This window comes from Argiope bruennichi, chromosome 2 (genome assembly GCF_947563725.1).
Source record: "Argiope bruennichi chromosome 2, qqArgBrue1.1, whole genome shotgun sequence".
NCBI classification, from domain to species: Eukaryota; Metazoa; Arthropoda; class Arachnida; order Araneae; family Araneidae; genus Argiope; species Argiope bruennichi.
This window is the reverse complement of record NC_079152.1, coordinates 1,842,617-1,864,727: the sequence shown is the minus strand read 5'-3', so window position 1 is coordinate 1,864,727 and position 22,111 is coordinate 1,842,617. Positions and strand designations below refer to the sequence as shown.

The following is a 22,111-nucleotide window of genomic DNA, read 5'->3' as shown; positions in this document are numbered from 1 at the left end:
AGCGAACTTGGTTACCCATTACGAAATTTAAAAGTTGCCAAATAAAAGCAGTTAAAGAATATTATTGGGAATATAGGTTTGTGGTACTCATTAATAACTGAAAATTCTGGCATTGTCCATGATTCTTTTAGCATTGCAAGAAGATAATACTAGAAATTATAATCCGATTTCTAATCCAACTTGAATGGACAATTTGCGTACGAAAGCATAGTGAGAAAATAGATCAAGACAAAACATGTATTACAATCGGGAATTGCAGAAGATGGGTTTATAATAAACATTACAAAAAAATTCTAATGCCAGTTTGGGCAGATTTAATTTTGCTTTAAGCATTCTCTGGGACAACAGATGTGTATACTCAATTTTGAAAGAAAACTTCTACCATAGGAGTAGTAGAAAGTGCTAAGCGTCAATTTATCCACAGCGAACCTAAATATCAAACTGATAGCAGGACCCACGCAGTATAATTGCATAAATATTCCGTCACTTCTGCTGCATGTGCTTCCATCTCAAAAGGGACAGAATTTCATCTAGTAATAATCTGCCGCTCTTTTTGAAAATGCACCCAATTCACTTCGGACTGGTGGACGTGAAAAATCCAGAAATTGTGCGATAATATTTAAATGTATTTTCAGAATTAAAAAAAACACCCAACTTCTGTAAGATCAGAAATGTAGGACTCCAACAAACGCCAACTGTACTCGCATCACCCACAATGTCTTCTTGCCAAACCTGTCCCGCTCAAATTCTGTAGATCTTCCGAGTAGAAGAATAGTAAAAGATAATAAACGGTAGGCAAAGGCTTCAAAATAACGCTCCTCCATCCAAGATTTCTTTGGCGTTATTTTTATAATGCTACAAAGTTTGACAAGAGCAAACCATCTAGAGTGGTCTCTTCAAAACTCTCTCGCTTACTCTCTAGTAAAGGTATCCCGAGAATGCCTTGCAGAACATTTGTATGCAATAGTTACAAAATATTATACTTCAGTATGAATTTAGCCTTTTTAATCAATTTATCATGTGATCCTTGGCGAACATCTTGGGGATTCATCCCTGACATGCAGTTAAAACCTGACAATCGAATTTAGATTTTTGACACACCCGACTGAAACACAAATTTGACACAGAATTATAACTATTCAGAAAATTACAATCGCCAAATTTGATATATTTAAGTCATTGCGTTTCTAAGTATCGCGTTTACATGCTTCTGAAAGTACAGACCGTCAATCCAATATCGGCTTTGGTTCAAAATTTATTAGGCGACTACACTGTAAAATTTGTGTACCGAATGATATATAACTAGCTCCTTTCATTTTGTAATTATGTTTGTTTATATTCGAACAGCCTAACAGATTTCCCCTTAAATCTACAAATTTGGTTCAAGACCTCATATTAGATTTCATCCGTGTCGATTGTGTATATGTCACAGATAACAACGTATATTTTTCAAATTCGGGGGAGGGCGTCTGATACGTGGAGATTCGTCAATATCTTGAGTACGAATTTTAACTATTACAATACTTTCTCTAAACTTCGTATACGAGACGGCAAAAACTAATCAGGGCGTTAACATTTTTACAAATGTTCACTTTTATTCTAGTTTTCAATTTATTGTTGTGTTGCACAGTGAAATGCCAATAAAGAACTAATTACACGGTAAAAGCCTAAAGGGGACTCGATATAGCGATTTCGTCGAGACAGAGGTACGCGCAGGGCCAACTCATTAAAGATCGGTAATCCAGTTTCGTGACTTGGAAAAATGAGCTTCCGCCACTTCAAACAAGCGACTCATTACCCTGGACATCCACCTCGATGAAGTGACAAAAACTGACCGTTTTTTCAAATTAATGCGGTTCGAACATTCCTCCGCGTTTCCTGGCTGGACTTTCTAGCACCGAAAGTTTTTTGGGGCATCCTATATCTTGGGGCGTTCGAAGATCGTGAGGGTGTAAACGTGATTATCGTTTTCATTCGTTAATTTTCGCAACCTGTTTGGGGAATCGAAAGTATTACTTTTAAAAAGACTTCCCGGGTTAAAGAGACTTTCGGGAAGAAGATAGGTTAATCGAATCGGCTCTCGGTGCGAACATTCCATACAGCTGGGATGTTTGAACGCTCCGAAAGTTTACTTTCATTATGCAAAAACCAGTTCCTGGATTCGCATTTTAATGGCATACAATTAGGAAGTTCCCTGTGAAATATATTCATTCTTGGACACCGATTTTCCCGATCTTAGTTCAAACGAATTTGGATCCCTCGACTAGCCTCGTTTCTTTAACCTTTAAATATTTAAACTGTATGGAGAGTTCTCGTATGCTTATGACCAGATTAAAAAATAGGCAGTTGCCTAAGAATTCGCTACATTAAAGAACCTGAAATTTCGATATCATTGCGACATTTTCTGTGTATATTTCTACTTTCATATATAAAGGCCTTGCACTCGAGCAGATCCAAAATTGAAAGTAAGCATCGTTTAAGCGTAATTATCATTTACAAGTTTTGTATTTTGTTTATAAACTTAAAATCCTGTTCAAAAAATATCCGTTTCTATAAATAGCATTAAGATAGTGTTCAAAAATTTTGTCCCGCTATTTTTTTTTAACCAAATCTATTCTGTATATGCGAAATGTATAAATCTATTCTTTCGAAAGGAACCTTTAACTCAATAAGTAATTAAATTCAACGTTCATAACGATACTTACACAAATGATTAATAAGAATTATTACATAATGATCAATGAAGACTAGTTGATGGAAGAAGTGAAAGAGGAAAACGCCCTTCCCCCGGGAGTCTTGCATTGTCTGCAACTTAATCCAGGGCTTCATATACAAAAATGATAGTGTAGTCTATAGTGATTTACAGTTAAATGACAGTAGTAGATTGCCATAGTGTGGCCTTAAGTATTACAAACTAAATCCCATTTTTTTAATAACCGTTATATTAACTTTATTTCCACATTTCAAAAAGATATCCAACTTGATACGATAGTAAATTATTTCCTTTTTTTTTTTATTTTAGTAACCGGAAACACATTTAAAAATAAGATAGAAAAATAACAATTCTTTAAAATGACCTGTAGCTAGGCATTTGTAAAAATAAGTTGACAATTATTTAATGACTAAGATTTTCAAGAAAAACATTTCAAACGAATGCAACTTGAATCATTTTTAAGATTGCAAGTAAAATAATTTATCAAATTTTTTTAAATATTAAGAAATTTAACAACCAGTTAGATATTTACTTCAATACATCATAGATTTAATATATTTTAATTTACTTTTTTTATTTCAATGTAAACACTCTGCAGCCCTAATATTTAATAACTAAAGTTACTTCTAAAAGTTTAGCCATTTAAGATGTGATAAAGCTAAACAAATATTACATTTCAATCGGATTTCATGCATTCTCTTTCGCCCACCCCACAAGTATAGTAACAATTTTAACAGACCCGATACAATACATTTTGAAAGAAAGTATTGTATCATTTATCGACAATTTTTGGCGCTTTTTTGATCGGCCGACATTAAAACTTGATCGAAGTCATTTTAGTAACAAGATCATACAATAAATTTCATTATCCAAGTCGCTGCGTTTTTCAGTTGTCGCGTTTACATGCTTGCAAATGTAGAGCAATACACGGTGAATCTTTTCACATACCTGGTTTAAAATTTGGCATATATTTACACTTAAAATGCTATACATTTGTATTCAATTTTATCCATCTGTCTTTTATCGTTTAATAGTTTTTAATTTTTTATATTCGAACAGCCGGACAGACTTATGAATGGATTTCGTTCAGAATTTGATAGAAATTACAAATTTGGTATAAAGTTCACACACCAAATTTCATCCATCGAGCTCAAAACGTTTTTGACCTAGACCTTGAAACCTTGTTTTTAAATAACCGGATAAATGGTATGGTTTAAAATTGGACAGAAACCTGAAAACTTGGTGCAAAAGCCATACATTGAATTTTATCCTTCTAGATCAAAGCATTTGAATCAGATCGATTTCCAAAAATTCCTCTCTGCAAGCTGAAAGCCAGAGGTAGATTCCTTTACATCCAAGTTATTTTCAAACTCCTTTCAATCTTTAGGCAAAACTTCACGGGAAAAATAGTCAAAATGAAGGCTTGAAAATGAATTTTTAGCCCCTAAGTTCTAAGATACTGCAGTTACTAAAAAACTTTAAACACAAAAGTTGTTCATTTTAATGAGGTGCTCATTCGGCTAATGGGATTTTTCTGTCTTCAATATTAAGAAAGTGATAGCAAAATGAAAATGACACCCCCACCATCTCCATCCTCTTTGAGCTGGATGGGAAATTTACGAACTCATCCGATATTTTTACATTTATAACCACATAGACCCAGCCAGTTGAAATCCAAACAAAATGACTTTAGATAACTTATTTACAAGATAACATGGACAAACCGCTATACTCATATAGATCTTTTGAACGAAGGGTGGTCTTGAGTTCTAGGGATCATGATTGGTGAAGAACTGAAGAAATTTTCCTGAAGTCGTGTCACGAGAACTTGCAACAGATAGTCTTCCTATAGGAATTTACCTAAAATGTGCGTTTCGAACTTGGGGGAAATTTTAAAATGTGAAGTTTCGTCAAAATCTGGAGTTTGATTACAATGAGAAGGTAAAAAGCAAGTGTTGGAAATTCGATGCAATAAAAATAAATACATTTGACACTGAAGCGAAAATTGCTTTGTATTAAAATTCGGAGACCTCATTTCAAAAACGAACCATTGCGTCCACTCTAAAGGAAAAAAAATTCTATAGCAAGGAAAAAATATGCGGCAAACTCACTCACCAAGTCCATTTCACCTGCAACAATTTACGACTTTCCCACACCATTTTCTCTCCGACCACCTGAATGCCATTCCTGCCTTCCCCAAAAGGCCATTCGAATGCATTAGCAGGCCTGCCGCGTTTTTTTTAAGTAACTGTTAAGAAGAAACACAATCCGATGAATTGATGCATGTCCAATCATCCTGCAGCATCCTCGGCATTGTTGAATCGGAATGCTCATGCTAGGCCCGCATGCAGGTTGTCTGCTTCTAGGTCAGCCGATGGGCTGCAGGTGTCGGCAAGATTTGCGATGGTTCCACGTTTTTGAGATATAACCAGCGGGAGTGCTCACCCAAAAACTGTCGCATACTTTCTAATAAAGGCGAAATTGTGTTACAGTTGCGTTTTGTCCCAAGGGATTGAAGCCAAATTCTGGTAAAGAACGCAACCGCAATAAAAAATTCGGATACTAAATTGGATGCAGTTCAGTCTTTGCGCTTGAGTTATTGCGTTTACACGTTCTTGAAAGAAGAGACTGACAGACATTCAACTCCTGGTCGGATCTCGCTCAAAATTCGATAAACGTTTACATTATAGATGTTAAGCCTGTGTATCGAATTTTGACCCTCTTGCTCTCTTATTATTGTGTTAACTTAAATTTGTACATCCGGTCGGATAGACAGACTTTCTCCGTGTTAAATTTCCTCAACATTTGATAGAAATACACAAAATCGATGTAAAGATCGTCAATGCAATTAATTTCATCCATCTTGCTCAAAGTGTTTTTCCAGTTATCTTTATCTCAAAAACAGACATTTTCTCAAAACGTGTTTCGAAATCAGAGGTCTAAAACGTGCAGATTTGAGTTCGGATGATTTTGATGATTACAATACTTTAATGACACTAATTATTATCTTCTCGAATACGTAGTTATCCAATTCGTTATTTAATGAATGCAGTTTTGGTCACTTAACCAAAGGGCTACCGATCGCAAGAACTCGGGAGGTTTGGTGGCAATATTTCAGTTCTTTGATTGAAGGATTGCGGTTGTGAGACCCGAGAGTGTGATAAGTAAAAATGGCAACAAGTGGTAAAATATTATTCCATGCTCATAAATTATGATCAAAATTAAAGATTCATTAAATCAATGTTAATACGTAGAAAAGAGACGGTAGCAAAATATAAATGGAAAGTTTTGATGTATTTAGTAATGAAAAACCTTGTCGCATGTCTAAAAAAAAAAGTAACAATTTCAAAACTTTCTCGTTATACACTTAAATAAAATACCTTCATTAAAAACTAACTAAACATAAGCGAATCGCTGTTTCTCCACCCTATTAACAACTTTAATATAGTACTAACCATTTTTAGAACTGCGTCTTAGCACAACAAAACAAAGTATTTTAAGTCATATTTGTATATTTAAACGAATTTTTATTATTGGTTGTCTTGTCTGTGCTTGCAGAATGTACGAATTGCTGAATAAAATAGGCGAAATGTGTCCAGTTTGAGATTATTTTGAGAATGAACGGTGGTTGGCGGTATGTACCATTGAATAGTATTGGATGACAAGCTTTCATCAGAAACAAAAATTGGCGAAATCAGTACAGAGGTAGAAATTTAGAACGATGACAATGAAGTAATATTTTGGAGATTTCTCTCAAAAACAGAAGATTTGGGAGACAGAACGATAGTGACAGATGCAAATTCAATTTTTATTTCAAATAAAATAAAAATTGAAGATAAAATAAAAATTGAAGATCTTGAGTCGGTCTGAAATTTTCTTTACTATTCCCGATTTCAAATATATTTCAACTCATTTAACCTACATTTTTCTCAATATTTAGATTTCAGGCAGAGAAACTATTTAACCTTTTGCACTCCAATGTCTTGGATACCAGTCACGCTGGTGCATCATTGACATTTTATTTTAAATTTCGGTTGTTAAAAATTCTCACCATTCTATAGGTGAAGTTCAAAAGATGAATGCACAATCATGCATTTTTTAAAGTAATAAACATTGTATTAGATGAATAATGAATTCAATTCATTTTCAGAGTTCAGAATTATAACATACTACAAATGGAAGCTTAGAATGTGGCGTTGAAAATGATCAACTTGCAATGACACCGGCATCGTTTTATAGATATGAAGTATCTTTGCAGTTTGTCAAGTCCATTATAAGGCATCTAACATTCGCGAATCATTCGTTTTGAAGGAAGATATTTTCCATCACAGTAACTCTAGCCTAAATATTGCTATTTATCCGACCCTGCATCCCATTTGCAAGTTAAAAAGAAATCGGGAATGCAGATAAGTTTAACCACAAAAATTCAACTAAATCAAAAAATCTGATAACTTAAATTCTCGATACCTTGATAGATAAATTTCTGTCCAAATCTGAAGTTTAATCTTGAGCTGTTTATCCATACCAACAGATTTGATGACCTGTTTCGATGCTTCTCTTCCTAAATTTTTACATTCTGTAAACGTCCAGTGTTGACTACTTTTATATAAAGATTCATTTTGTATTAACCCAGTATATCCTCAGGATATTTACTTGCTAGACAAACCTTTTTGAGCCTATATCCATATACAAAACTAATTTTTGTGGAAGCAGTTGCGCTCATCTTTTAACCAAAATTTGATCACAAACGTACATGATGAATAGAAGGATGGTATCTGAAATCGTAGCACATACGGAGATTATGTGAAGTGTCAGTTTCAAAGCTGTTCTGTTTTAAGCTTTGCCTTGACGTCAATTTGAAGAATTAAATTGTTACTCTCCGAAATCAGAAAACTAAATCGTTTTATTCTGAAAAGGGAAACATTCTCTCATATTTAATATTCTAAAATTGCTGAACAGCAGGTAACCTTTAGGTGAAGCGCATTTTCTGCAAGAAGTATTTCATCGGGTTTCCTTTCACATCTCAAATGGCCATATTCGAACAATTGATAAATTTTATAAACAAGCTTATGAGACTTTAAATATAATCACATGATAACCCTTTTATAAAATACGTGATGTATATTTTTCCCGCTTCAGTTAGGTGTGCGAGTTTGTGTTTTATGGCACAAAGGCCATCTTTGGCTGACCTCTACCACATTCATGGAATTAAAATATAATTCCAGTTAGGTGTAAAATTAAATAGAAAGAAAGTTTGAGAATGGTACAAATTGAAGTATGGGATTTTTCTACACTTGAAACCACCTGTTCTGAACTTACGAGGCTGAAATATTATGTAGGAATAATATTTTAAACAGAATTTAACTATTGATACACCTATTTATATAAAATATAACAGAAGTGAAATGTTAGAACAAATTTTCAACAGTTTTACACCCCACAAGTCATTTTAATTCAAATCAAGTGGTTGGTGCAAAATGCCCCACACAACAAGCATAGTCCAAGAATAGGGATTGCAATACCGGACCAAAATTTCAATACGGGTATTCATATTTTTTAGATCTTAATACCGGTATTAGAAATTTTAGAAAAAGAAAGAAAACACAGGCGTTTCTTTGTTTTATTTACCAGTTTTATTAGAGAGTAAATATCACAAAAATAATTTGTAACTTATAAATTATAACAGAATATAAAGAATCACAAAAAAGTAAAGGAACAAACAGTATATAAAGAACACAAAAAAAAAAAAAGTGTAAATATCACTATTCATTCTGTGGTACTATTACAAATTTTTGAAATGTGATCTTAAAAAACATAATGCATCCATTGTACTGTCATTAAGCCTTAAAAATAATTTTGTTCAAAAATGACCAGCTGTCAAAAACGCTCTTTCGGCATCTACGCTAGTTGGTGGTACTGTTAGCAATTTGCGATATACTTTTTCAAAGTATTTACCTCTAAATCCCTCATCTTCAAATAAATCGATTTCTCGTCGGATGGTTTTGGATATAGCTGATTTCTGTATTGTATTTTGGTTCGTTGAAATTTTTTTATTTATCGCTAATTCTAATTTTTGTTCAAGAGACAATTCCTTTTCACTATTTACTGTAGTGACATCATAATCTTCGATAATTGAATCTAATTCTTCTGAATATGTATAGGTTTGTGGGTAAAATATTTTAAGAAAATTTACTCTAAACTTAATCAGATTTGAATTGGTTATTTTCTTTTTCATTTTCATTTTTTAAATCACTATAATTATGTAAATACCATAAGACATTTTCTGTTTCGGTACGCCTTTCTTCTGTGCGATTTTTCAATGTAATATATAATTCTTCAGATAGTGACGGGTGCTGTTCTTTCAGTGACTGCAACCTAAAATTTATTGTTGCATTAGCTTTTAATAAATGAGAATCTCGCCGACATAATGCCTCAATAGTCAGTTCTATTGGAAGTAGAGCTGATACAGTTCTGGATATTAAGTCGAATTCACTATCTGAAGTATTAATTTACAGGTTTAAGTCGATTATTGCTTTTAGGATTGGATTTCTCAGTTTCAAAAATCATTCCATCATTAGGAGTAAATTGTTCCAACGTGTATTAGAATCTAATATTAACATATATTCTGTTTTATTTTCAGTTAGAATATATTTTAGTAATATGCAATTTTTTTATAAGGGAACGTTTAAATATCTTAACGATTTTTCGAACTTCATAAATTGTAGGAAGCAATTCTTGATAGAGTAATATTTTATCCTCACTATCAATATCTTCTTCAACAATTACATTGTCATTATCTTCATTGTCAATATCACTCTTACTCTCTTCAAGGTTGGAATCCGCAGTATATATATGCACAGTATTTGGATTCTTCCGTTCTTTATTTTTTTTGGTACAATACATTTATTACTCCTAATTGAATTCCATGAGCATAACACAACTGCTGATTTGCACCAATCAACTTTCCAACTTTTTTCATAACTGTTGCTCCATCAGTCGTTACGGTTACAGTATCTTCTTTCAGGGATACTCCATGTTTCGCAAATTTAAATTTAAGCAATTAAGCCCTTAATTAGCTTATTAATTTCGCCCGTTAGGGAGACGTAAATACAAATACTATTTTGCTATGTTGGCGATCCTTGAACATATAGTGTAGACAATTTTAAAAATTTCTAGTAAATACCGAAATACCGGTATTTAAACTTGTGAATACCGGTATTACAAAATTGTATAAATGGCTCAAAATACCGATATTGCAATCCCTATCCAAGAATAAGCACCTGCAATTTTTTTTAACTTAATTTGATCACAAAAGATAACTGATCATTCTATCAAAATAAAGAAAGATGAATCGAGAATATGTTTCCAGAGCAATTTTTGTACCTATTTTCTTCATTTCATTGATCTGATTACTAAACAGTTTGAAATTCATCATCTTCAATAAGATCCACTGTGGAATCGTGGCATACTACACACAATTTAGAAAAAATACCTTTCACTTTTTTTTTTTTTTTGAAATTTAATTTTTTTTAAAATTTTGTGAAGGAGAGAAAGGGAGTAGATTTAGTAGAAAAGCAACATAAGCCAACTTGAAACTTGTATCAAGTTTAATACATATATTTATAAAAAACACTTAGAATTTCTTTTGATCCCCATTGATTAGCTCGACGCATAGTTTATTAAATTGAAATTTTATCTGCATAATTTAAGATATTCATTCAGGTTTTAAAAATTTCCCTCATTTCATCAATAATCAAGATGAATCGCCAATCCATTTTTCATTAAAAGTAGAGTAGTAAAAAATGACTACAACAAGTGTCAAACATAAACAGTCGATTTCGGGTAAACATGAAAACACCTGCTCAACCCAAAAAAGAGTAAGATTCAAATAGATGAGTCATGTTGATTTTCCTTGTAGAACACTTCCGTTGGTGGATTTCTAACAAATTGAGAAAGTGAGCTCGGCGCATTCAGTCAGATTTCTCGTTCATCCGTAACTGTAACGTACAAACAATTTAAAGAATACATTCGACGATTTTTATTCATACTAATTAGTCATTACAGATTTTCGCGCTTTTTTCTCCATAAATTATTGCAAACGATTTATTTATTAATTTATATGGTGGATATTAAACTTATTGGAAGCTATTTCTACAAGCATATTTTGGATAGTTAGATGGCAACAAGTAGAACATTCAAAAAGTTCTTGATAATGATTAATGTCAGCGAAATCAAAGCCACTATGACTTAATATAGAACCATGAAAACAAGATGTTTTGCGCTGTTTTTTTGTTGTTTCTTTTATGCAAATCACAGATGATAAAAATCTAAACAAATAATTGAGGATGTAGACTTTCTAAAGAGAAAAGTGAGGCAATAAAATTAGAATAGTATTGAAATAGTAATTATTGAAATTGAATTATAGTATTGAATAGTAGTATTGAAATTGTAAATAAACTTCACGTTTCTCGATTTCTTCATTTCGTTTCTTATCAAATCAACGTAATAAAGTTTTTCCCAAAAAACCACGCTTTCTACACCAAAACAGGAAAGAATCTTTAAACTCATTGAAGTAATTAACAAATAAATGAAAATTAAGAACGATCAAAATAACGAATGCTCGAATGACACGAGGTCAAAAAAATTTGAAAAAGAGAAATTAGAATATCCTTTTATTTTCAATTTTTCGGAAGAGGTGAATAGTTTTAAAACTTACAAGATCTAATAGATTATGTTAGAAATGCAAAAGAATTTCTCATAACGAAAGTTGGTCTCGCCAAAAGATGCTCAACCCGAATTATTCTTCATATAATCATTAGGAAATTATACTACAAAAAAATAAATGCAAATAAAAGAATCACCCAGAACAAGTTTTTCTACATTAAATTCTAAAATTCAAGATGCAACGAGTCGATTTCTATTATCTGCCGAATTTCAGGACACACATTTTTTAAATTATAAATAATAAGAGTGTTAAAAGATGGTTCCAAGTACTTTGATTTAGAGCTCCAGAGCTTGATTTTGCTCCATTTATTCCGATTTAAAAAAAAAATCGAAACAGACTTGTCTTACTAATTGTTTTGTTTTTAAGCTAAGACAAGGAGATTTGATGTTATTTGTTTTTCTAATAATTATCTTCTGTTGAAAAGTCAGTTAACAATTCCGGTTTTTATGAATTACAAAAGAATTTTGAAATGTTCATACAAGACCTTTAAATAATCTAAAAAGTTCACAAGAGACCTTTTAATATTTTTTTATTTTGACATTGTGCATCGAAGCATATTTGTAACTCGTACATTTTTGCCTTTTATTTCATTTTGAATAATTTTAAAATTGAAAACATTTTACTAAAAAGATGGAAAAGTTTAATTTCAACTAAGCTCTTATAATTTAAAAAATTAAGAGTTTTTAACTTCTTCCACCTACCTTCTAGGGTTTAATCAAACAGCCGATTTATTGAAAATGACTAATAAAATTTAACATCCCTATAATTTCGTTAAAAAAAATTACGAACACAAAAAAAAAAACAGCAAGGACACAGCAATTGCAAAAACTTCTAAACAATAGAATAAAAAAAAATTGGAAAGATGGAAATAAAATCTAGTTTATTTACAATTTTTTCCCATCAAGTTCGTAACCCACTCAAGTTCCTAACCTTAAAAATCGTATACAATTCTTTCTTTGATTGCTCAGTTGCAATTTCATATCAATATTTAAAATAAAAAAACATAAGAATTACAATATTGAATTTAAAATTATTGGGTAATAAGTTTGCGTAAAATATTGTTTACTAAATTTTAATTAAACTCTGAGAAGGATCGGGAAATAATAAACAATTTTGATAAAAAATAATCGTGAGAATCATTTAATCGATCCGACTATCATTTGATTAAAAACAATTTTTTCAAAAAATGCAAAGTAAATAATTCAGCAAGGTCACTTAAAAATAGAAGAACCTGGAAGTAAAAAGCCATCTGTCAGATATACAGCTTAGAAAATATAAAGAATAAATTTATATTTTTACATATAAATTCAATTAAAATTTTTAATATGCTCACAATTTAACCTTAATAATACACTTTTAAAGCATACATGTAGAAAACGATATGTTTCGAATTTGTTATTTCGGAGTCCAGATAATAGTACAAATAAAAACAAATAATACTGATTCGATAATGCCAAATTCTGAATACAAGTAAAATATTAAAAAAGCTTACCAAAAACTTTTAAGATTCCAAAAAAAGTTTCACAGGTTGAAAATTGCAAATCCTTACTCTCTTCCAATCAACACTGGACGGAGAGCAGACACTTTTTTTAATGCCCAAATTAGAATTCGAAATTGAGAGAAACCTGCGTCAGGAGTTGAAGTGTAAATCCTCCGCTGCGAATTTGCATTTACATTTCATAATTGGCGATTGAAATAAGAATTTCCCTCACGCCACCTTAAGTTAAAATTGGCACAGAACGGTTTCAAGTCTCACTCGCTTTCGATATTTATCAATGAATATTGGCACATCGCACGGGTGTGACGTCGAGCTGGTGCGGCTCTAAGAAACAGCAACAAACATTGGGTCCACTCGGGTAGGAGAAATTGAGGGTTATAAGACTGGAATGGTCGGAACGGTCGCCAAACAGAAGTGAAAGTTTTCGCCAAAGGGCGTTCAGCACGGTGCTTATGAGAGCGTGGAAAAAAGGGGAAAGAGATGAAATCGTTTGCATTTCCAAAATGCGTCAAATTTCCCAAATAAATAATGCAAATACCAACGGTTGCCGAAATGAATTGATGAATACAAATGTGAGACATTTAGTTAATTACTTTCATAACTGCTGATTGGGAAGATTATGTCCCGAAATTTCGACAAATAAAAAGTGAAATGTGACATGGATGAATTACTTCTAGCAGATCAAGCGCTTTGTTTATCATGTAAGGGATGGATTAGTTCGACAGGGTGGTTTTTCTGAAGGTTATTTGTACCTAAATTTGTTTGGTGTTGCATGCGTGTGAGAGTGTGTATAAGAATTTAATTTCCAACTTTTCAGTTCGAATCAAAGAAGGATTTCTTACTGGACAACTGCTTAGGCCGTTAAGTTCATTAGGAGACCCAGAGTGGTCAATTTAGAGTTTATTAGAATAAATGCCAAATAAATAAATTTGTATTAAATACATTGCATACAATAATAAGGACAATATGAATTTTTATTGAATTATAAAATAAGTTAATAATTCAATAAAATGAATAATTAATATTCTAAAATATTTTAATTACTTAATTAAAATATTTCAGAACATTAATTATTCATTTAATTGGTTGTGTTAAATTTGATACGACAACTTTCATAAAATAATAATTCTTAATATTTTATTTATTTCCTTATAATCTAATTTGTATGTATGAAAATCATATCCCATTATCAAGTAAATTTTTTCGAGTCATCTATTTCTTGAGTCATTTTTTTTCCCTTGAAACATATGTTAAAAAATTAATAGATAAACATACATATTTTTCAGAAAGTTATAAAAAATAGAATTGTAAAAATAAATCATTAACATATTAATTAAGTTACAACTGCAATAAAATGTGATACTTAATAGACCAATGATTAAAAGAGAGACCTTATAAAATATTGTCCGAAGGGTCTCAAAATGTTTATATCCCACGCTCATTTTAATCAAACGCCTTTATTATTTTGTTTCTGATTTTCCCCCCAAGATAATATTATATTAAGAACTGTGAAATAAAGGTAATTGCAAAATGTCAACGAACTTTTATAGAAGGAAGAATGAATGATATTATTACCCATGAAGAAGAGAGACTCTTATACGCGCGCATCCTTTAACTGTTAAAGCTTACGATTTATCTCATATTTAATTACAGGGGGATTTCTGACTAAGCGTATTAGACTAGAACCCTTAGATTTAGGAGGGGCGGAGTATAGGCAACTCCTAAAAAAATTTGTAGGCTTGTTTATGAAATAAATAAGTATATAAAAAATACAAATTCCTTGAATTATAAAATATTTGGACTATAATGTGAGTTCTGAATGAATTATTAAAATCATGAATTCAAAGTACAATTAATTAATTAGTTATAATGTATTGGGATATTAATAATTCATTCACTTTTCTTTACATTCTACTTGGCAAGTCCTGCTGCATCATTTTTTTACGCTACATTTGTTTGAAGTGTATTATTCTTTTATTATTGTTTATTATTCTTTTACTATTTGTAATTATTATATATTCTTTATTATTCTTTTACTATTACTTTATTATTATTTATCTTTAGATTAAGTTTATTATTTGTTTATTTTTATTATTCTCATTATTATCTCTTATTATTATCTATCTCTTATTATTATCTCTTATTATTATCTATTTGTTTATTTACTATTTATTTTTATTATTTTATTTTAATTTGTTTATTATTCTTTTACTATTCATCATAATTATTAATTGCTTTCATTTGCAAATAAAGAAATCATTCATTAATAATTGCGACTATTTTTGGAAAAAAGTCTTATCATTTCAGTCATTTTTTCCCCACGACATACATATTAAAAAATAATGAAGATATTTTACATGGTAACCAAAGTAAAAATAATTAATTAAAATAAATCATTAACATGGTGATTAAGTTAAAAATGTTTTAAAAAGTGAAATTAAATTGGTAATTAAAATATCTCTTGAAGTACAATTCCTAAAATTGCAAAATATCTAAATCCAGCACTGCATGGATGAATAACGAAAAAAAAGAGAGAGAGAGAGAAATAAAGAATTTTTTTAAAAAAATTATAGAAAATTATTCTTTGTTTTGCTTTTTATTATTATAATTCAAAGAATTTTTTTTTTTTAATATTTGAAATACCTGGTATACATTTCGTCTATAAATTATAATACCCACCGTCACACACAGTTGTTTTGAACAGGAGTGGTTCACATTTCTTAAAAGTTATGATTCTGATTATAATTGAAATTCATATTCGTGGTGTAAACGACTTCTTAATCCTCAGATTACATTGCCTAAAATTTCTTGAGAGTTCTTAACATATAATTATTTCCTGAAGAGTTCACTTTGAAAATGTCCATTTTGTTACTCAATCATTCAAAACCGATTCCATTTCAATCGATTCCGGTGTTTTTCAAACCAAAGTCGTGAGAATAAGGTCATGACCGCACGAAAAATAATGTGAGCTCTGTTCTTTTCTCATTATAATTCGATTCAAATTTTGATTAAAGCAACGTATTTTCTTAAATGTTATGTTTGTCAATCTGATGTTTAAGCTCCAACAACACGTCAAAAGAATACAAGATTCAAATACATAATTAGTGCGTGTCGGTGCTTAGTTTTTTGGATTAACATTCCTTCCCCGTCATTTTAAAAAATTCACTTTGAAGTTATTCGAGCGTTATATTGGGCGTTTGAAATGGGAAAGCTGTTAAGATGAAGGTGGCATCTGATTAGCCACAAACCAATCTCCACATCTTATCTCATCATTTTGTCGATTTCACCTTTGGTTGAAGCAATATATATTTTTAAATGTCTCTCAATTTCAACTGTAACAAAACCTCAAAAACATACAAGATAAAATATCTCATAAGTGCTGGATTTTATTGGATTTACATTCCCTTTCCCTCATTTAAAAAAAAAAATTATTTTGAAGTTATTCGAGCGTTTTACTGTGTAGTGAGTTTTTAAATTTCAAAGCTGTTAAAATCAGCGGAGCATCTAATTAGTCTTAAGCCAATCACTAACAAACTACAAACACCTGCTGAACATTTGTAACTTCAATGCTAAATGTCTGATATTCTCGCACTTATAACGGTTCATTTATATAGTTTAGTTAATGTTTCGTTTTGAAGTTTTTTCAACTTTATTTTGAAACAGATTCTAAACATTTTGTAATTGTCAGATGTGGAACTCTGCAGAAAATAAATAAATAAATAATAAAATAAAAAAACATCACTCTTTCAAGATTCCCAAATACCCAGCAAAAAGGCTTTTGACCCTGATGGACTCAGTGTTGATTAAGTGACACAGTAAGACAGAACAGTAAGGTCTCAAAACCGCAATCTTCTGATCATAGGACTGAAATCACCATTAAATAACGGATTTTATAACTTCGTACTTTAATTATTACTTGTTCGTATACGAAATATAGAGAAAGTATTGCAAAGGTAAAAAAAAAAAAAAAAATTTAGAACTCGAGATTTTGACAAATCTCCACGTTTTTGGTTCCTTTAAATTCGAAAAACGCATTTTTGGCAAATGTATATTTGAGCTAGATGAATTAAATTTGGTGTGCGATCTTTACACTAAACTTGCAGATGTCTGTCAAATTTTCAGCAAAATCTATTATTTAGAGGGAGTTTGTCTGCCCGGCTGTTCGAATATGAGTTAACAGAATAACGACAAAATGAGGAGAGCTAGATGAATAAAATTTGGTACACAGGTTTAACATTTGTAGTGTAGACACACCTATCGAATTTTGAGCCAAATCCAACAAAGCCTTGAACGTCTGTTAGTCTGCATTTCCAGAAGCATGTCAACGCGATCATTGAATGACTTAAATACAAGATTTGGTATTTTGGACCTTTTCCGACCCATTAAAACCAAATCCGACACAGCTCTACAGTTGCAGTCACAAAATCACATACTAAATTTTATTTCTTCAAATCTTTCGTTTGTACGGATTTAAATTCACGCAAATGTGCTGACCGACAGACGATCTCTGGAGCTCTTGATAAGTTTGGTTCGAAATTTGACACACATCCACACATTAGATCATTTGCACACTAAATGTTATCTGTTTGGCTCTTTCTGTTTGATGATTATAGCGCCACCTTATATCTGAATAACCGACAGACTTCCTCTGAGTAGATTTCGTTAGAATCAAATTTGGTTATAAAGATCCTATATCCAATTTCAGCCGCCCAGTTCAGAGCGTTTATGAGTTAAAGAGACTCGGGAAGTTTTTGAATAATTATCATTTTCTGAAATGATTTTTAATAATCATCATGTTTTCTCTTTGTATACTAGAAAGTAAAAGATGATTTTAAAAATTCATCTAAATTTGATTCTTTTGATTGAAGAGTGACCTCTCGTGGGAATCTTCTCCACCGAATCGATTTGATAATTATTTCTGTCAACTGCCCATCTACAATGAATATTAACCCCTTCACTCTTTCAAGTTTATTATTATTATTATTATCTAATGATACCTTCGGTTTCGGGAATATGCTGTATTTCTGATTTCATTCATTTTAGTTTATACTAACGTCTCGTTTGAGAGCAACACTGGGGATATTTTAGGACTGACGTCTCAGTTGTGAACTGCAATCAAATAACGAGAACGACACCTGAGATGATTCCTGGTTCTGGATTCGAAACCTGATTCCACCGAAGACCCGCCGGATCTGGTGCACTTGAACTCTTTTGGAGCCAAACGTCCGCCCGTTGGTGCGGCCCTGAAGTTTAGAGATAGAGGAGATATCAGCTCAGGTGTCGTCTTTGTCATCTGACCACATCTCAAAAGAATCAAGTTCGTCACAAAATAACCTAGTGCTGCTCATAAAATGGAACGTTTATATAACTAAAACTAAACACCGAAGACCCTCCTTGTACGCTTGCTTTGAGAACGTTCAGTTCCGTGAAATCTAATCCACCACCAGTGTAGTGGAAATGGAGTGAGCAGAGGGCCGTTTCAGATGCTGCCTTCAAAACCAGCGCAAGGCTCGAACGGATGCAGTCTGGCTTCAAAATTGTCCATTAATCACACTAAATCAAACTAAACAATCCCAATATCATTCATGCCTGTGAATCACAATTTTCATTCTCAGATAAATGATCATAACTTTTAGTGACCATTCTATATAAAGAGTGCGTGAGCGAAGACGAGCTTCGACTGCAAAAAGGACGCCTTCCGACCACAGCGCGTCAAGCGATATGCTTATGTTCCGTGTGCATAGAAACGCATTTCACAAATAATCAAGATCAGACTGTTTATGAAATACGTTTCTATTTTCATGTGACATTTCATATTGCTTGACGCACGGTGCCCTTCGCCCACGGATCTTTATTCAGAATGCAGATCCAGAATTCTACAATGTATGTTTTTGAAAAAAAAAAATGATTTAAAATAATCATACAGGTTTCTTTGTTGTTATTATTGAAGTTGTAAGACATGTTGACGTTGTTTCGAGTAATGCTATTGAAAAAAACATGAAATATCATAAGAATATAGAAACATATTTCACAAATAATCAGAGACAAATTCATAAAGAGATAAAATAAGTAACTACCTACCTATTCCATAGCTATAAAAAATCACAAGATCCCGGATGTTTTTTTTTTCGGTGTTACGAAAGAAATTTAATTTACATCAGTCGTTTTCACGAACTTGTTCCTATCAAATCAAGTTCCCTTTTATAAAATCAATCATTCCTAAAATCCAAGTTCCCTTTTATAAGATATAACATTGCTTCAACATTTCATCCGGCTATTTTGCTTCCTAATTTAAAAATTGTCTCATCCTATAATGAAAGAATATTCAAATTGTATTAAAAACCTTTATTTTATTTTTTTAATATTACATTCAGTTATTTTTAAAGACCCATGATAAAACTAATTTTCTTGAAAATGGCATGACATTCATTGTTTTCTTATTTCAATGGATCAAAATTTGAAACTCTTTATATAGATATTAAAGGCATTAGATATATTATATACATATTAAAGATATAAGGTATTATAAAACTTTGCTTTACTCTACTATTTAGGAGAAACGCTTATTGACAAAATATTATTATGAAATCTGCTGACTAATATTTTTAAATTGAGTTTTTCCTTTTTTTATGTCATAGATGAATACGTTATTTTCATGTTCCTGTTCCAGTTTTGTAAATATGACAAAAATAATTCTCCGTTCGAGAGTGGGATGCTGAAAATGTTTGCCTTTCAAGAAGGAATCGTTGTTAAAAAAAATAATAATATCGTCAGTCCACTGTGATAAAAATTTGTAACATTGGAATTTTTGGTTTTTAAAAATTAATTTTCAAAAAGTAAAACAAAAAAAAATTTAATTAATCTTCAAAAAGTAAAACAAAAAAATTTTTTTAATTAATCTTCAAAAAGTAAAACAAGCCTTTAAAATTTTTTAAAAAATTTAATTGTTATATTATTAATGTGTCCTTTTCTTAAAATCAGGCAATTTTAAGAAAATAGCCAATTCTGTTTTAGAGTGAAAATAGAATGGTGCAAACATTAGTCTTGAAAATTGAGTCGCTTTAAAATATGTCTGTGTATAATGGCACGGCACAGTGATGAGTATTTGCATCACTTGCAGTTTTCCCTATTTAAAATTAAGATTTAATAATAAATCATTATATTATTAATGCACGCTCTTCTTATTTATCTCACAGTTTTGGTAATAGGGCAAATATTGTTTCAAAATATCGTTTACTTATTATATCTTTGTGTGATGAAAATTTTTAATTAATAGAATTGAAAGTATCGAAAAAATTTTTTTATTATTATTATTAAAGAAAACTGTTCCATTAAAAGAACAAATTTAAAATTTAATTTTAATTTTTCAACGATATTGTTTTATATATAATGTAAATAAATTTTCATAACAGCTGTTTCAAATAAACAACAATACTGGTTGATTAAAAATGAAGCAGAAAATTTATCTACAAAAAACATCTACAGTCAAATTCATATTGCTGCCAAGCGTATCGATAACCAGCCAATTCTCGCAACCCCTTCGTTTCAGCGGGTAGGCATTCGGCGGCAAGGTGAAAAGGCAGCGAAAAAGTTTTGCGCACTCCAAACAGGAACCAAAAACCGGTTTTTCGCCGTGCATTCCTCCGTAGTAAATACAAACTCAGCCTTCCCCTCTCACCAACCTCCCCCCCATACCTTGTGAAGGACAGGTTCTCTGTTTAACAAGCCCTTTCGGCCAATGAAAAGGGAGGATTCAGTCCTGAATCTACAGGTACAGATTCTCCACTGTAGTAGATCCCTTTTCCACATCGACAGATGAAAATCTGAAAATCGTTTGCTCGCATTGAATCATCCCAGAGGCCTCACATGCTGTCAGATTCATAATTGTTAAATAATTCCACATCGTTTGGTATTTGTGCGGTTTTGGATGGGATCAGCTTTTTGCAGAAGTTAAATGACAATTAGTCATTCTGTTGAGACTACTTTGAAGGTACGTGGGTTTCGCTCTAATTGTAGTGTTAAGTTTTACAGTTTGTTTGTTTTGGAATGAACGTTTTTATTTTGAATGTTTACTAGTTTCAGCCATAATACAAAGCTAAATTCTTAGTGTCTTTCTTTTTACATGAATGTTTTTAAAAATTTAATTTTTTTTACAAAATGTTAATAATGTAAATCAAGATATAATTATTTTAATTTTGTTGATCAAAGTTAAGTTTTATCTTTTTCTGTAAGATTAAAAATATCTGTTTCCGTTATTAAAAAAAATGTAAGATGTATATGTTTGACCGTAGTAACAGTTATATTTAAAATATCATAAACAGAAAATTGAGTCATTTGAAATGTTAACCGACATGTGATTTCTATTACACTCTTATATTCAAAGTATTGGTTTATCAAAATAAATATTTTTTCAGCTTTTTGACTGATTTTTCAAATATAAAAATGTATCTATGTATATCTCTAATTTTGTCTTAATAAATCTCACCAATGAAAATTAAAAAGGTAAGTAAATCCTCCGAGTTCTGTTACAAGACATTTTGAGATTTCCAAATCACATGTCCGCACCCTTTTTAAACGTGTTTTAAGTCCATAAAAGTGATGTTATTAACTCAAGAATTTGTAAATTAAAAATAAACCAAAGAAAATTTCTATGAAAATTTGTATGCTGAAATGTTACGGTCACGATGTCTCGGCTACGAGAATTGAATGCTTTTAAGTCCTGTTGCATTAAGGATTGGATTTGTATTCTGTAAGGAGCACGTGGAATCATTGATACCAAAATTCTTTCCTTTGGCGTTGCGTGAAAATTTGAAAAAGTGGCATCACCTCGTTAGTTGAGCTATTCTAATGCATCCAACTTGCACCTATCAAATGCAACTTGCTTGTTTTTGCAATTTCCAACGTATAACAACGTTTCTCTGCAGAACACTAATTTATATTCATAATAATTACTATTACACTTCATCAAATTTACTTAAAAATACTTTAATAAATTCATCAAATTAGAAATAAATATTAGGTTTAATGCAAAAAGAACCAAAAAGAAAGACATGATGAATCCGGCCTGCACACTTTCTCAAGTGCCACTTGCAGGCAGGGATTCAAACCAGGGATTTTTTTTCTGTGAGGAATCTGATTTTCGTCCAAAAATATTGACCCATCGTGACCCGAAAAT

General features: G+C 31.3%; 2 protein-coding genes across 2 annotated transcripts in view; one reads left to right on the top strand and one right to left on the bottom strand.

Moving 5' to 3' along the window:
- Positions 1-13,280, bottom strand: part of LOC129957580 (ATP-binding cassette sub-family G member 8-like) — a 90,096-nt gene extending 76,816 nt beyond the window's left edge. Inside the window, exon 1 of the mRNA XM_056069977.1 lies at positions 12,931-13,280. The gene's annotated coding sequence lies outside the window, so the exon portion shown is untranslated. The remainder of the gene's footprint in view (positions 1-12,930) is intronic.
- A 7,263-nt stretch (positions 13,281-20,543) lies between these two features.
- LOC129961580 (ATP-binding cassette sub-family G member 5-like) overlaps positions 20,544-22,111 on the top strand; it is a 60,567-nt gene continuing 58,999 nt past the window's right edge. Inside the window, exon 1 of the mRNA XM_056075076.1 lies at positions 20,544-20,926. The gene's annotated coding sequence lies outside the window, so the exon portion shown is untranslated. The remainder of the gene's footprint in view (positions 20,927-22,111) is intronic.